The sequence below is a fragment of the Crocuta crocuta genome, unplaced genomic scaffold (genome assembly GCF_008692635.1).
Source record: "Crocuta crocuta isolate KB4526 unplaced genomic scaffold, BGI_CrCroc_1.0 scaffold170, whole genome shotgun sequence".
NCBI lineage: Eukaryota > Metazoa > Chordata > Mammalia > Carnivora > Hyaenidae > Crocuta > Crocuta crocuta.
In genome coordinates this window covers 9,182,736-9,198,381 of record NW_027527853.1, presented here as the reverse complement: position 1 = coordinate 9,198,381, position 15,646 = coordinate 9,182,736, and the positions used below count along the sequence as shown (strand labels likewise).

The 15,646-nt window shown below is 44.2% G+C and overlaps 1 long non-coding RNA gene across 1 annotated transcript; it reads left to right on the top strand.

Moving 5' to 3' along the window:
• The first annotated feature begins 2,133 nt into the window (after positions 1–2,133).
• LOC144244787 (uncharacterized) lies at positions 2,134–15,053 on the top strand. Its single transcript, XR_013339071.1, has 3 exons — positions 2,134–2,223; positions 4,888–5,035; positions 6,242–15,053. It is a non-coding gene; the product is annotated as an uncharacterized LOC144244787 (long non-coding RNA).
• The last annotated feature ends 593 nt before the right edge of the window (positions 15,054–15,646 follow it).

Sequence of the window (15,646 nt, the reverse complement as noted above, 5' to 3'; positions counted from 1 at the left end):
CATTTGATTATTAAAATACTCTTCTGCTGAGATCACCCTTTGGTGAGCATTCACATAGGACACAAATCATGTTTTTTGTCCAGAGAGATCTAGCCACACAGCTCTCCCCAAAACCTCACCATCACCAATTTTCCAATTATGTTGTTTCCAAATCCCTGATTATCTAACCAAACACTGGCTGCAACCCATGAATTGGCAGAAATTTATGCCTCTGGCTATCTCTCCGTCCAGGAAAAATAAACAGCCAGCTTTATTGTTATTCTCCAAGATCAATATGTTTTCTGTGCAGGCCAAAATAGGGAAGTTGAATCGGGATGTGGTGGAAATCATCACCCCTGACATCCTTCAAGAATGCAGTGTTGCTTTTGGTTTACTGTTTTCCTAGGTAGAGGCCGTTCTAGTGGCTTCCACTTGGCTTTTCCTGCCATAATAGTCCTCATTCCACAGATCAGGGAACTGATGTGAGAATTCTGCCACTTGCTGAGCATGTCTATTCCAATTCTGGAACTGGACGAGTAACCACAGGGTGGCATCAGGGACCCACTGCACCCACTGTGAGATGAACCTGAGTGAAAACTCCATGGATCACCTGTGCTCCATAAGCCGCTGCCCTGAATGATGGGTTTCCAGGAATCAGTTGAGAGTCCTTGTCCAATAATCTCTGAAGGGTATTATTATTTCTCTTTCTCTAATGCACAGTAGTGACCCTGGCAAGTAGCTGTTGGTCCCTTTGGGGAAGGCTGAGAGAAAGAGTAACAATATCAACTTTTGGCATTTAGTAGCGTCCTTCCTCAAGGGGACCCGGCCTTCCCTTTATTTAAGAAGTTCTGGGTCTGTAAAATGGCATAATCCTGGGAATTGAACAAAGGCTGTGACTCTCTGTTTTTAGGATTCAAGTTAAAATTCTGTTCACCTGACCTAGAATTCATCTACTAATACAGATCAAGTAAGAGTTTAGTAGAGTGCTCATCTATTTCTCTTCTAGGGATACCATGACCAATTAGCCAACATCATAAGGTCTCTGTGAGTCAGACTATTCTGATTATTGCATTGACTCTGTTCATAATGGTAACCATGACCACCTTGCCTGTTGGTGATTGAGGGCCATCACTTGGTCCTTGCCACTTCATGATGCAATTATCTTCATTGCATTTGGTGATCCAGTTCAGTGGCAGCAGTTCCCACTGTAATTTTTGACCTTCAAGGATGCTGGGGGTCCTTCACAAATTTATTTCTTACAGTCATGGTAAAAAGTGTCTCTTCTGGACCCTTCTGGGGTGGCTGAGCAGGCTTTGCTTATCAATAAATACACTTTAATATTACCATCTCCCTTTTCTTTGGATACCTTTCTCTATCGTATACCAAGGCAGTTCTGGCATTTCAATTTCATTTAGTATAGACCACTTTTGGGTTCAGCTTTCAGTCAACAAAAAAAGCCAGTTATAATACCTCCTAGCCCCTCGAGCTACAACAATCTGTCATCTGTACTCTCTGCTTAATAGGCCTACCTCTTTAAATTTGGCCCTATCTAACTTTCTGTTCTTTTTGCCATTATTCCACACCCTAAATATCTGTTCCACACATCACAGGGGGAGGAGAGAGGAGGCACCAGATCCACGCTGATGGCTGAAAAACTTCTCACCAGACCCCCCAAATCTGATTGTTGGCAACTGTAGACAGAGAGTGTGAGAGTTCAGACGCTCTGGGTCAAAGTGAGGAGTGCAAGAGGTTGGTTGGGGAGCAACTCCCGTGAGAGATAAAACAGGAGGATGCAGGCCTGTGGAGAGGGAGACTCACAGGCCTGGGAAAGGCTATAGCCTCGTCACTCTCCATGGTAAAGGACATACACCTCCTCATATCTTTTAAAGTACCCTCTACACCCTGGGGCGCCTGGGTGGCTTAGTCGGTTAAGCGTCCGACTTTTGCTTGGGTCATGATCTCGCGGTTCGTGGGTTCGAGGCCCGCGTCGGGCTCTGTGCTGACTGCCAGCTCAGAGCCTGGAGCCTGTTTCAGTCTGTGACTCCCTCTCTCTCTGACCCTCCCNCGCATCTGCCGGCCAATCCGCGGCTCCGCTCCGGGCGCATCACAATAGCGCCGTCCCGGCCCCGCCCCTAGGAGTCCCGCCTGGGGCCACAAACAACCTGGGTGAGATGGGGAGAGGAGGACTTTCCACAGAGGAAGTGGCCTCACTTAGGGAGACAGGCACAGGTACCCAAGGAGCAGGTGAGCGGCTGACGTGCTGCGACAGCGCGAAAACAAGTCTTTCAGAGCCCCACTGTCCCCCTTTTTGGGCCCCTCCTCCCGTCTCCTCATCTGTGTCACCTTGCAGATTCCTTCTGCTTACCCTGGCCTCTCAGGTCCTTGACTCCGTGTCCCCGACACCAACGTTGTTTCTTCCCCGATAATCATTCCTTCTTCCTCAAGGTAATAGCATTCTTTGGGCGTCTTGAGCAAAGTGCGCAGAGCGGAGCCCCGAACGCCTTTCCCACTGTCACACATTGGATTGGAGGGACATTCTGGCCCACTTCTGACCCGTAGGACCGGGAACTTGGGACTGGGTGTCTGTGATCTGAGTTTTGTCTCCGGTAAACGACGTGTGGAGCTGTTGGGCCATCCATGGCCCCGAGGAAGGAAGAGCGTTTTGGGGAGGTGGGTTTGGAGCCCTGCTTACAGTGGTTGAGAGGTTGAACTAATTGCCCCCGCGGGGGTGATACCCATTTCTCGCTCCCAGCCACACCTCCAGGCTTTCCACTTTACCTCACCTTCCCTCTTCCTTGAAGCCCCTTTCCCACTTTGCTTGAGGTGACGTTTCTTGGTGTTTTCTCAGTGGGCCACACAGAACCTCACCTTCTCCATCTGACATGGTGGCAGGATTAGCCCTGGGACCTTTCCTCTTTTTCTCATCTAGCTAAGTGAAGTTATTGAGGCTGTCAGTTTAATCCTGTGGGCTGACTTCTCCAAACTGCTGTCTCCAGTCCGTTTTTCTGGACACAAGGCCCAAATGGCCATTTACCTTATACACACCCACACGTGGGTATCTAATAACACCTCAAATTGGGCATGGTCAAGATAAAATTTCTGATGGTCATGCTTCAGAAAACTTGCTCATCAGCAGCATTCCCCATTTCCATGGAAGGAACTGGCTTTGACTCCCTGTTTTCTCTCCCATCTCGTATCTGGTTCATGTCTAAACCCCATTGCTCCCCACTTCACTGCTCCTTCTCTAAACTACTGCAAGAGCCTATGAAAGGAACCCCCTGTTGTTTCTATAGCCAACTGATAAACTTTCATGGGAACTTTTATAATTCACAAAGACAATTTTTTCTCTAGGAAACTGGCAGTGATATATAGAGATAGAGAGATAGAGGCTATGAAATATGTGTTTGGCAAAGGTTCAGGAAATAGGAATGCTAGTTTTCTGCTGGTAAGAGTGTAAATTGGTATCAACCTGTTTGGAAGTCTTATTTGGCTGCATGTGTCAAAATTCTTACACTGACTCAAAAATTCTATTACTAAAAATTTATTCTAACAGGAGTGCCTGGGTGGCTCAGTCAGTTGAGCATCTGATTTCAGCTCTGGTCATAATCTCACAGTTCGTGGGTTCAAGCCTCACATCGGGCTTTGTGCTGAGAGCTCAGAGCCTGCTTGGATTCTGTCTCCCTCTCTCTCTGCCCCACTCCCACTTGCATGCTTTTTCCTCTAAAAAATAAACATTAAAAAAATAAAATTTTATTCTAAGAAACAAGGACATGCACAAGATAATTATTGACAAGGGTATGCACTAAAATTTTATTTCAAAGGTGGTGAAATGTAAACTTTAGCATGGGACATTGTTGCTTTATAACTTCCAAATAATACACACAGCAGCATTTCTGACAAAAGCATCTGTTATGCGGAATGCCGGGCAATGTGTCAGGCAGTAGCTCTCTGAGGGAGGACTGGGACCCACGTGTCCATGGCCACTGCCCAGAGCTCACCTGGCAACATGGAGTGAAGCTCAGCCATGGCCTTTTTCTCACCTACCTTGCTCCTGGGGGGGGCGGTGGTGGTGGTGGAAATTCTGCCCTGAAGAGGTGGAGGCAAGAATGGAAGCAGGAATATCAGGTTCTCCAGCAGGGAGGGGGCGCACACAGGTACCAGGACTCTGGCAGGAGGGAGGGAACAACACTGTTCTATGGAAACTACAGGAACATACTGTACTGATTTCACAAACCTGCTCCCATATCAATGAGTGCCCTTGATGAAGCACTTACCCATGATCTTAGTTGATACCCAGGCTGGGGTTGAATCAGTGGTCATCAAAGCCCAAAGGAACACTTTTCCTTCAGGCCTCCAAGTGAAAATGAGATATAACACCATGGTCACTCATGACACTGTGCTGTTCTAAGTTCTTTGAATGCATTGATTCATTTAAGATTTGTAACAAGCCAAAGTGATGAGGCTCTCATCATTATTTTATAGAAAGGGAGAACAGAAATGCAGAGAGGCCACGGGTCCTGTGGCAGAGCTGGGGCATGAATTCAGGAGTTGTCACTCCAGTTCCATATGCTCAGCCACTGTGACTTGGATCCCAGCTGATCTTTGGCCTTGCTCTCAAATGCCTTCCCTGTCTCACCGCCTTGCTCTGGGAAAAGGAGCAGGTTGAGGGCTGGGAGTAGGTGAATTGTCCTGGCTGGTCATGTCACAGACTACTTTAAAATATGAGATTTATTCTTGATGCCAAGATCCTTTTTAGGAAGGGCTGAAGCAGAGGGTGAGCCTGGAGAAGTGGGAGCTGCAGATGTCTCCCCAGGCATGAGCCTCACATCCTCTCATCATGAGGGCTGGAGACTGAGGGGCAGGAGGCATGCTGGGCTACCACTGAGTCTTCATTTTCTTCTCCACCAGGGCACAGGCTTGCTACCTATTCGTGGAGTTTGTAAGTCGGCATGAAGGCCCATTGACTGAAGATGTGTGACTTTGCCCCACCCTGTACACTGATGGCAATGCAGTGCCAATGCACAATGAGACAACACACTGCAGATTCTTGAAACAGGTCAGTGCCTCAGCCCCAGAGTCATGGTGATTTACTTGTTTCTCTTCAAACTAAGAATCCTAGGACTCCTTTCCCAGTTCCTTGGGATAGTCTTCAAGGTAATGTTAGCTGATGCTAAGAATCCTGTACCCATGAGTCTTTTTGTAGCATCCTTTGCTTAGTGTCCAACCAGTCCCTTCCACCCTGGCTTTGAGACAGTTCTTTTTGGACCTGCAACTTTTGGCTTTTAACTCATAAAGGATCTTCCAGCAAGCATGGCAGAAAAAGCAGAAACCATCTGCCAAAGACAAGATGAGTGGTTAAATTATAACAACAATACTAGAATGAAAAGTAACCTTTTTGGTGGGTTTGATACAGAACTATATCAGATGTCTCCAGAAGGCACAAGCACATGGACACAGCCAGACTTTCCAAGTCACCCTGTGAAGTATACAGACTCGAAAATGTTTTTATTAATATAACATTTTATTAATGCTTTGTACATTTGCCTATACAAAATTAACCTCTGAACCATTGAACTTCATTTTTAGTTTTATAGCTTTTCCTACCCTGTGGGATGGATAAGTAGGTCAGCAGGTCAACCATTTAATGGTACACTAATAAAAAATGTGGAGCTTATTAAATGTAAAGGATAGTGCCGTGCCTATTATTTGCAAAGTCTCTCTTGCACATGATTGCCATGTCAGGGCGGTAAGGTGAGGGGCAAGCCTCTGGGGCTAGTGGCTATCCAGGAAACACCAAAATGTGTTGGGTGTAAAACCATGCTGACAGTCTTGGTTTTTGACATCGAAAAGGCTGTCTGAAGAGACTGGCCTCTTGGCTGAGGCTGAATCCCAAGTACTTGAGAGGAAGACATAGGCACAAGGCCACAGATAGAGAATGTTCAAGGGCATACGAGGCCAGCCTTTTCAGGATACAACACAATGTAGCAAAAACTACAAAGAAATCAAGGAAATCATTAAAACTGGAGATAAAAGTGGACCTTAGAGTGGGTCAGGGGGTTATGTCAACATCCAGTGCCAATGGTTTTCACCCTTGAGATGTAGAGTCAGGCTCAGGCACACAGAGGATGTCTGAGATAATGGCATGTTCTGTTTCGCAGGCTGGGTCTTTACTTATGAATATATTGGCTCTTATTTGTTAGTGCTTTTTATATCTTACCTTTATAACCTCTCATATACAAAATATCACATTTGTTCTTTTAAGGTGAGAAACATGATTACATACGAAAACTTGAATCACAGCAATATCTGTGCAAGCCTAGGAGGATAACTTTTGAGTCTCCGTGACATAAATGTCCTATGTGAATGTGGTTCAGGAAAAACTCACCTTCAAGATGAGTTAAGGGAAAAGAACCAGCAAAGGGTCACTGTGAAGATACTGCATGAAAGGAGAAGTAAAGGAAACACAAATGGATGAGTAAGAAGACCTGCACGAGACACCTGAAAAGTTTGACCAAACGTCTGTATCACATGACACAAACTGATAAAGGAGTCATGTCCTTGCAAACAAGGGACATATGTTTTGTTTCTTTTTTTTATTTTTAAAATGTTTTATTTATTTCTGAGAGAGAGGAGAGACAGCGTGAGTAGGGGAGTGTCAGGGAAAGGGAGACACAGAGTCTGAAACAGGCTCCAGGCTCTGAGCTGGCTGTCAGCACAGAGCCCGATGTGGGGCTCGAACCCACAAACCACGAGATTATGACCTGAGCCAAAGTCGGATGCTTAACCAACTGAGCCGCCCAGGGGCCCCAAGGGACAAATGTTTTGATACAGGAGCCGAGGGGAAGGTGGCAGGACCTCAGAGGCAGTGAAACATGACTTGGCAGAGCTCAGGGATGAAAAGCCCAAATCAGGAATAATTTCCTCTGAGAGCAGGCAGTGGGAAAAGGAGAAAGGGGGTTGCTGTTTTCTGTGATGCAACCTTCGAGAAGTATTTGGCTCTTCAAACTATTTGATATATACCTATGATTTGAAACATTTACAAAGAGCCTTTTTCTTCACTCACACCCAATATCTGAGCCCTCTGGACAGATGCCCTTGCAGGGATGTCTGCAGTGGTTGGGAGGCTCATTATATGACTGCTTTGCAATGGAGGGGGGCCTTCATTAGGACAAGCTGTTCTCTCCCTTTGCCCCATTACTCCATATTAGCTGGCTCTATATCTCTGCTTTCCAGGGCTCCATGAACTTCTAGTCTGCCTCTCATGGGTCTTTTACCCTTGTTCCTTAATCTAAGCTTCTTAAACACCAAATCCCTGATCTCCCAGGTAGCACAGCCTTGGTTCATAGTCCCTGACATCAAGGCCCTCTTTCTTGTGTCAAAAGTACCCTGGTCATCCCTTCCCTAGGACCCTGGCCCTCCATTTGAGTCTCCATTTCTTTGTGTTCTGGCTCACTGCATCTGGACATCTGAGCACTGAATTAAAGATGGGGATGTGGGGACCTGGAAGTGATGCAGAGACAACAGTTTAGGTTGTATACCATTACCATAGAAACATCCAGGCATGTGTTCTGGGTGCACCTTCAGTGGGGTGGGACCAGAGATAGACCAGGAGGTATGCCAGCCTCCACCCCACACAGTGTATCTGAGCAGCTATTCTCCTGTTAGGTCTCTTCTCTCCCCTAATCTTCCCAGACCATTGGGTCCCTGGGAAGCATCAGGTTCCTGGGGCTCAGTGAGGAATTGGGGAAAGACAGGATTGAGGGGCTGCCCCACTTCTATCTAGATCAGTGTGTGAGGGAGGCAGAATAAGTATCAGACAAGGAGCCCATCACAGGATAGGGCAGAATAAACACCAGCTAAAGGAGATCATCAGAGGACCCTCAGAATGAAAGACCAGAGTGAATGAAGTGAGGAGGTTTATTACATATCAGAGAAGACCGGAGAGTAGAGAAGCAAGTCTAGGAATGGAAGTGCATGAAGAAGGCTGGATATACTAGAAGGCCCATGTGGCCCCAAGATATCAACATATTTGACTCTGGCATAGAGGAGGCCCAAGTCTTCAAGGTGTGGCAAGGTCAGGGCTTTTAATGAAATAATATCTGTTAAGAAGGACCAGGTGATATAATGTCTATGCTGCCCGAGGATTTAAGTTCTGGGCCCGTTTCTTGATGTGTTCTGGAAGCCAGTGCTTATTACCACTTTATTCTTAGAAACATTGAGTGAATCAACAATGAACTGAGCCAAAGTTTAAAAATATCTGCAAAGATATGTTGCAAGTGCTTTGAGTATGGCCAGATTGTGAATATAAGGCTAAAGCAGCAGAATTACCTTTTGAAAAACCTGCAAGACTGGAATTCAAAAGGCAGCTTTCAAAAGATATATTCATCAAATCTTTCCAGAAAAATCACATCTGAGTCAAGAGGGTTCTTTTGACTCACCTTTTGAAATTAGGAAAGTCTTTCGCAACCTATCAGCAATGTCCAAAACTGCTTCTTTAGTTTCTGAATGTGTCTGAGGACGGGGGCTCTGCCTTGCCTAGGGAATCACCCAAGAGGCCTCAAAGCAGTTAAGCTGGGTACAGAAGGTGCAAGACCACACTTGCTAGTGGTACAGAGGGTTACACCAGTCTGCAGAGGCTCACAGGGCTAGAGTGAGGAAGGTGAAGGCCTTAGATATGCAGGAAGGTTGAGAGAAATGAAAGGTACAAGAAAGTGCCAAAATACAAGCAAGAAGCAAAGGCCATCTAGGCAAGTAAAAGCTTACAAAGAGTCAAGAATGGAGGAAAAATGACAAAACTGTGAACCCATCTGGAATGCAGGCGAGCATCTTTAGTACCAGAGAGCCCCTGACCTCTCCACCCCTGCTAGTGGCTACAGGGCAAACTCTGGTCAAGGACAAGACAGAAGTGACAACACCAAGAAAGTATCCGTAGCAAGCACAAGTAAAGTCATTTCTAGGAGGAGCTGGGGGCTCAAGGCAATGCTTCTCTTGTTCACGGAGTGAGATTTGGGCTAGAAGAGGGGTCTCCCCTGGCCTCCATTTCACTTAGGGATTGAGAACTTTAGTATAAATGTAATTCTTTTCCAGAATGCATTTTTTTCTCCCAATTTCTAGAATTTATTGTGAAGTGAAAGTTTTGTCTACCTGTGCTAAAGATAGGTTTAAGGCCCTTCCTACTTGTGTATCTGTGGCTACATGTGAAAAAAAATTTTCAAAATTAAGATGAATAAAAAGAATGCTTTTATTTTATGTCATTTATAAGAAGCTTCCGTAGAGAGTGTGCTGTCCCCTGCTGGATGGGCACTGTTCGTCTTGTCAGAAGGAACTGGGATGTGAAGAATCCAGAGTTCTTGACCATGTTCCCGCTGGACCCTCGACAAAAGCAAGGTTGTCACTTGTGATCCCGTTTGGCTCTCAGGACTGTGCTGTGCAGGAGGTGGTGTCCCCACCTCTTCTCACACTTCCAGAGTCAGCCAGATAGCCCAGGTCCCAGGCAATGAAGACAACTGTTTACCCAATGGGTCACTCTGGAAGTGAATTAATTTCTTCTGCAAGCTCTTGACTGTCTCTCCAATGGACGACCTGGCCTGCATCTCCCTGGGTAACTGAAAAACTAACCTCTTCTCACAAGCTGCCAGGCTGATGTCTGCTGCGTCTGAACCGGGAAACCTGGAGAATGCTGGCAGCCCCCTCCTTATGCTTTGCCTCTGTTGGGATCTCAGAGTTCCCTCACAGTCCTCAGAAGCAGGTCAACCTAGAGAAAGTCTTAGTTTGAGGTCCCTGAAGCCCAAGGGTGCCTGACATTACATTCAATATTGTGTATGGAGATGATGTATTCAGAATTGTATGTAGATGACAGTGTGCAATTTCTGAGGAGACGACCAATAGCATTAGTTCAGTTCTCTAAAGGCCTAGGACCCATGAGAAGTTATGAGCCATTTATCTAGAGACCCATCCATCTCTGAAAGGCCACGGTAAACAAAATATCATTAAAAATTTTTTTAAGTTTATCATTTTTTGAGAGAGAGAGAGTGTGAGTGGGGGAGGGGAAGAGAGAGGGAGAGAGAGGATCCCAAGCAGGCTCTGTGCTGCCAGCTCAGAGCCCAATGTGGGGCTTGAACTCATGAAACTGTGAGATCATGACCTGAGCTGAAACCAAGAGTTGGATGCTTAACCAACTGAGCCACCCAGGCACCCCAACAAAATATCATTTTAAATAAAGAAGGATCAGTAACAGTGCTGTGCTCGGCTATATTGGAAGTTGAGGCTGAAGGAAAAATCAGTAATGCTGATCCTGATTTTATTTAAAACCATATAGATGCTGAAAGGACCATCATCAGATGACATTCAAACCACATGGAGATATGCAGGGCTGGCCCCAGGTGTGGTGGACCATTCCTGGGGTGCTGCATCCACAGCTCAGTGTCTACACTAATGGGACATCACTATTGGGCTGCCTTCATCAGCACAACCTTACTCTCCTAGGAGACTTTCATAAACAACTTTATGGTTCATTCCAACAACTTCTGGAAAAACCCATAGGTTTTTCAGCAACTCAATAGGAAGCAGGAAACAGCAGTTTATGCAGTAAAACTCTTTGAACCTTGATCTTCCTGTGTCTACCAAACCTAAACTATCATATCATGGCCCTTACACAATTCTAAGCCCTCAAGTTGAAAGGCCTACACTAAACCAGATTTCAAAGTCTCAAAACATTTTGGCCTTGCTTTTTCCAACCAACATGCCCCCACAGTACTCTGTTGTTGAGGTAGTGTTCTCCCTTCTCAGTTTCATCTTGTGGAAAGAAAAGGAGAGAAGGACGGAGGGATGGGGGAGGTGGAGAGAGGGAAGGAAAAAAAAGAGGAAGATAGGGAAGGAATGAAGAAGAAAAACAATGGGTATGTTAGATGAGTTTCTTTCTATTCTTGGTCTTTTATTTATTCAAATAGAGTAAAGAGTAGTCAAGAGAAAAATAATTACCTAAGATACAATCTTGTGGAGGGATTAAATTTTTTTCTTCTCTTTTCCAGTATCTGTTAAAACCACTAATAATTTAAAATAATCTGAGGAGATCATAAAGGAATTTTTGTATTCCCTATATTTTTAAGTGAAATAAAAATGGAAAAACCCTGAAGCACATCGAGTGTAGGTGGATGGAGTAGCTCTGTCTGTGCTGGTTTGGGAGGGATCATGTCATCCCTGAGCTTAATTTGAGAACAAAATCAAGACTTCAGTGAAACCTATCCCTCTATTCTGAATGTCTCCCTCCCAGTATTACAATATGGAGGTTTGCTAAAAGAATATTTCCTAACAATATCTCAAAAGAAATTTGCGTGGCTGCCTTAAGTTCTTAAGAATAAGTAGAAATAAGTCTCATAATCTATAATTGAAGAAGCAGAAGTCCAGAGACTAAAATATTAGTATCTGTCCCCCAAATATTAGTATGTACCCCAATATACTGCATCATTTACATTTCTATGGACTTCTGGCAAATGACATCTTTTTAGAGTTCATTTTTTATTCTCCGAAGAACTGAGATATCTCTGCAGCATTTCTTCCTGAGTTAAAGCAGACTGTTTGGGAGTGGGGCCACCATGTTCCCATTCAAAAGGGTATCTTTTCTAGCCTCCCCAGCATCAGGATTCCCTGTAACTACATTATAGGCAATGATATGTACAGAAAAGACCATATGTGGTTTCTGAGCATTGTTCTTTTTAGGAAGGGGGTGTGCCCTTCTCTCTTTCTTTCTCTTTGCTGCCCAGAATGTGCATGTCATGGCTGGAGCTCTAGCAGCAATTCTGGGCTATCCTGCCCTAGACTGACAGTGCAGAGAGCTATGAGCCTGCATCCCTATGGAGTCCTGTCTGTGTTTACACTATAGCTCTTTGGGATTTGTTTGGGGATAGAATTAATCCTTCCTGATAAAGCCTCTCTGTTGGAGTTGCTGTGTGGACATCCAGGGAAATCTCTGTGATGGCCCGTGTGGCACACATCTGAGAGAAAACCTGGAAGGCCACAAAGTCCAAAGTCTAACATGACTAAGCTCAGCACAGGGGGATTTTAGGTGATTGCTACTTTTCTTCTACTGTTTGACTTTTTGTTTTTACTAATTTTCTATAATCAACAAGAATTATATAATAAAAATTGAAAGGAATATTCCAGGAACTGAGCCCAGAGAAAGCGAAAGCTTTTATAGTTGAACCCTGGTTAAATGTTTACATCCTTAGGAATATATTTCCTTTGATGGCCATTTCTTGCCTTCCCAGGCTGAATTAGAGATAAACTGATGAAACATGGCAAGTTTAAGCACTTATCCCTGTGCCTGATGCAGGCTGAGATTGGACTTCTAACAAACTCAGATGGCAGAGATGGCCGGGTGCTCACATGGCCCGCCCCACCAGGGCTCAAGGATGGGAAACCAGGATGGTGTCAGGATAGCCACATGGGCTGCATTGGTGGGGTGAAGGGGACTTCAGTATTTCATTCCATCTACGTGGTGAGCAAGTAAGACATGTGGAAAACTCTCTTGTTGTCAGGAAACATGTAAGAAAGGAGCCAAGTCCTTATTAACAAGCTAATTTATAATATGAGCCCAATCATTTGAGTAAATAAAAATAAAATGTTAATCTGTCAGGCTAAATACAGATTGAGATGCACAGTTGCTAAAGAGTTATTAAATAAGCAGCATGTTTCCTATAAAAAAGAAAAGGAATTTGGAATGTAAATATTTTCTAACTCATACAATATTAGTTCTCAATTGAAAAATAATACACTAAGGCTTAGGTGGAAAGTACTTTCCATGTCAAATCTGTCCAATATGGCTCTGTTCAGATCACCTGGAGGGATTTTTTTCTTTTAAGGATTTTGTTTTTAAGTAATCTCTATCCCCAACTTGGGGTTCACACTTACAACCCTGAGATCAAGAGTCACATGCTCCACTGACTGAGCCAGACAGGTAGACTTTGAGGGATTTTTATTTTTTTTTTTAATTGATATTTTAGTTAATTAACATACAATGCAATATTGGGTTCAAGAGTAGAATTCAGTGATTCGTCACTTACAAACAACACCCTGTGCTCATCACAAGTGCCCTCTTTAATACCCATCACCCATCTAGCCCATCTCCTACCCACCTCCCTCCATCAGTCCTCAGTTTGTTCTCTATCTTTAAGAGTTTCTCATGGTTTTTTTTCCTTTTCTTCTTTTCCCCCCACCCCACTTTCCCATCTCTTTCTCTGTTTTGTTTCTTAAATTCCACATATGAGTGAAATCATATGGTATTTGTCTTTCTCTGATTGACTTATTTCACCTAGCATAATACATTCTAGCTCAATCCACATCATTGCAAATGGCAAGATTTCATTCTTTATGATGGCTGAGTAATATTTCATTGTATACCACATCTTTATCCATTCATCAGTCAATGGACATTTGGGGTCTCTCTATAGTTTGGCTATTGTTGACAGAGTGGTTTTTAAACAAAAAGATGTTCAAGGCCCCATTTGGGAGCGCCAGTGCAGGGGGCCTGGGACTGGGCTGGGAAATGGACACTGTAAAGAGTCTTGAAGTTTTTATATTTAATGATAGTGATGCCAAGTCGGTATTTCATTTTCTCTCCAAAATCAGATAAAAACACATATGATCTTCAGATAAACTTGGGGAAGCTGAACAGCTGAACCACCAAGTGAGAGAGGAGCCATAAATGGGTAGGGAGGGAGGGCTTCTAAGGGGCTATAGGAGTGCACATTCTGTGCTCCAAAATGTAAACACCTTTCTTGCAAGATCAGGGTGGGGTGCAGTGGCCTTCTCTGCATGGAGAAGGAGTGGGTGCAAATAAGGAATCTCACACCCAAGTCATATACACAGAAAAGAGTCAACATGGTGGAGGAAAAGGGGGGCTTTCCCCCAAGTCTACCACTTTTCTGCTCACTGTTGGTGGGAATTGACCAAATACATGAAAGGCATAGAGCCTTTGAGGATTGGACCATCTTTGAGGGTTGGAGTGTCCACATGGTGGCCACTTTGGAAACCAGCTTGCCATCCTCTAGCAGGGCTAATATTAGGCATATCTTAAGTCCAAAGAAGCACACCCCAGCAGGACTTTGGGGTAGGGGCCCAGGGGACTAGATAGCTGTGTTGTTCTAGGTAGATAACATCATAGAGCCTGGGGATAACAAAAAGGTCCTTCTACAGAAGAATGGAGAAATTGCGTACAGCCATTAAAGTGGAATGCTGCCCAGCAGGGAAAATGACTAACAAATGTCACCACTTCCTATAACTTGGAACAAGCTCTCAAATATAATGTTGACCAGGGAAAGCAAATCATAAAGTAAGATATACAGCATATAACTGCTTCTTTAAAAGTCCAAGTATATGTGAAATAATTTAATGTGTAGGGATAAAAAAGACATTGAATATCAACAAAGACTAGTAGGTGATTGGTACATACACATTTAATCATGGTTGCCCTGCAGTGGGGACACTATGAGGGCCCCCAGAATGGTGGTAACACCCAATTTTATAACCTGAGTGCCAGGTACATTGATCTTTATTCTATTTGCTTCTTTATCTTAGATATACATTTTATATTTCATATATTCTCTTATGTGCCAGATACTTCCATTTTTTAAAATGGAAAAAAAAATCTCATATTAAAAACCTTGATTAGCCCTGCGCCCTATTTACATGAACCTTCTGCAAAGATCTGAGTCAGAAACATCTCAAAGGAGATGAGTTATCCCAAAGGAACTGGAAAAGAATCTGCACAAAAACATTATGAGGAAAAAGGAAGGAAGAGGATAAACAAGAATGCTGAGAAAAACATTAAAAGGCCAACAAAAATGAAGACCAACACTTTGTACTGACATCCAGAGACTGGATGGTGGCATGGTTTCAAATACCTTGACAAAATGGACTATGGAACTGCAACCTGGCCCTGCCCCCTGGCTAGAGGTCAGGTTGGAACCAGAATGTTCCCTGGAACTAAAGCTCTGACTTGGGGGATTTTCTTAGGGATCTCCTGGGTCTCTCTATCATTGTAGCTGAACCATTAAAGCCATTTCAAATGATGTCTATTTTTGACTCACTCAGCCCCTGTTTGGAGATCTTTCTGCGTGCTAGGTGCTGTGGCTGCTCTAGAGGCTTTGGTGGAGGTAGAGGTGACAATTAAATGGTGTCTTGGGAGGGGGCATTCAAGGTACCTCCAGCAGAGGGTCTAACTGGTCCAAGGTTCAGGGAAACTTGCCAGAGGAAATAACATTCCAGGTGGAGACTGAAGGCTGAATAAGAGTCAGTCATGGTAGATGAAGGGTGGAGGGCAGGAAGACTGTCCCCAGTGGGAATAAATATGCAAAGGCTAAATGGAGGCAGAGTGTGTGGAATCCTAAAGGAGAGTCTTGAGCAGCAGGCCAAGCCCAAAGAGGAATGCCTTGCAGGCCAAGTTAGGGAATGTGATGCTATCTTACATGACAACACTGGCTGTTTTAAGCAAGGGAGTGATAGGATCAGACTGATTTATTTTAGAAAATTCACTCTTTTCCATTAGATCAATTTTTGCCCCTTTGAGATCTATAATCTACCTACTCTCCTACCTTCAATTATCCATCACCTTCCTCACTTCCTTCCCTACATAGCTCAGATTCCACAGGTCATCATTATAAACACCCCC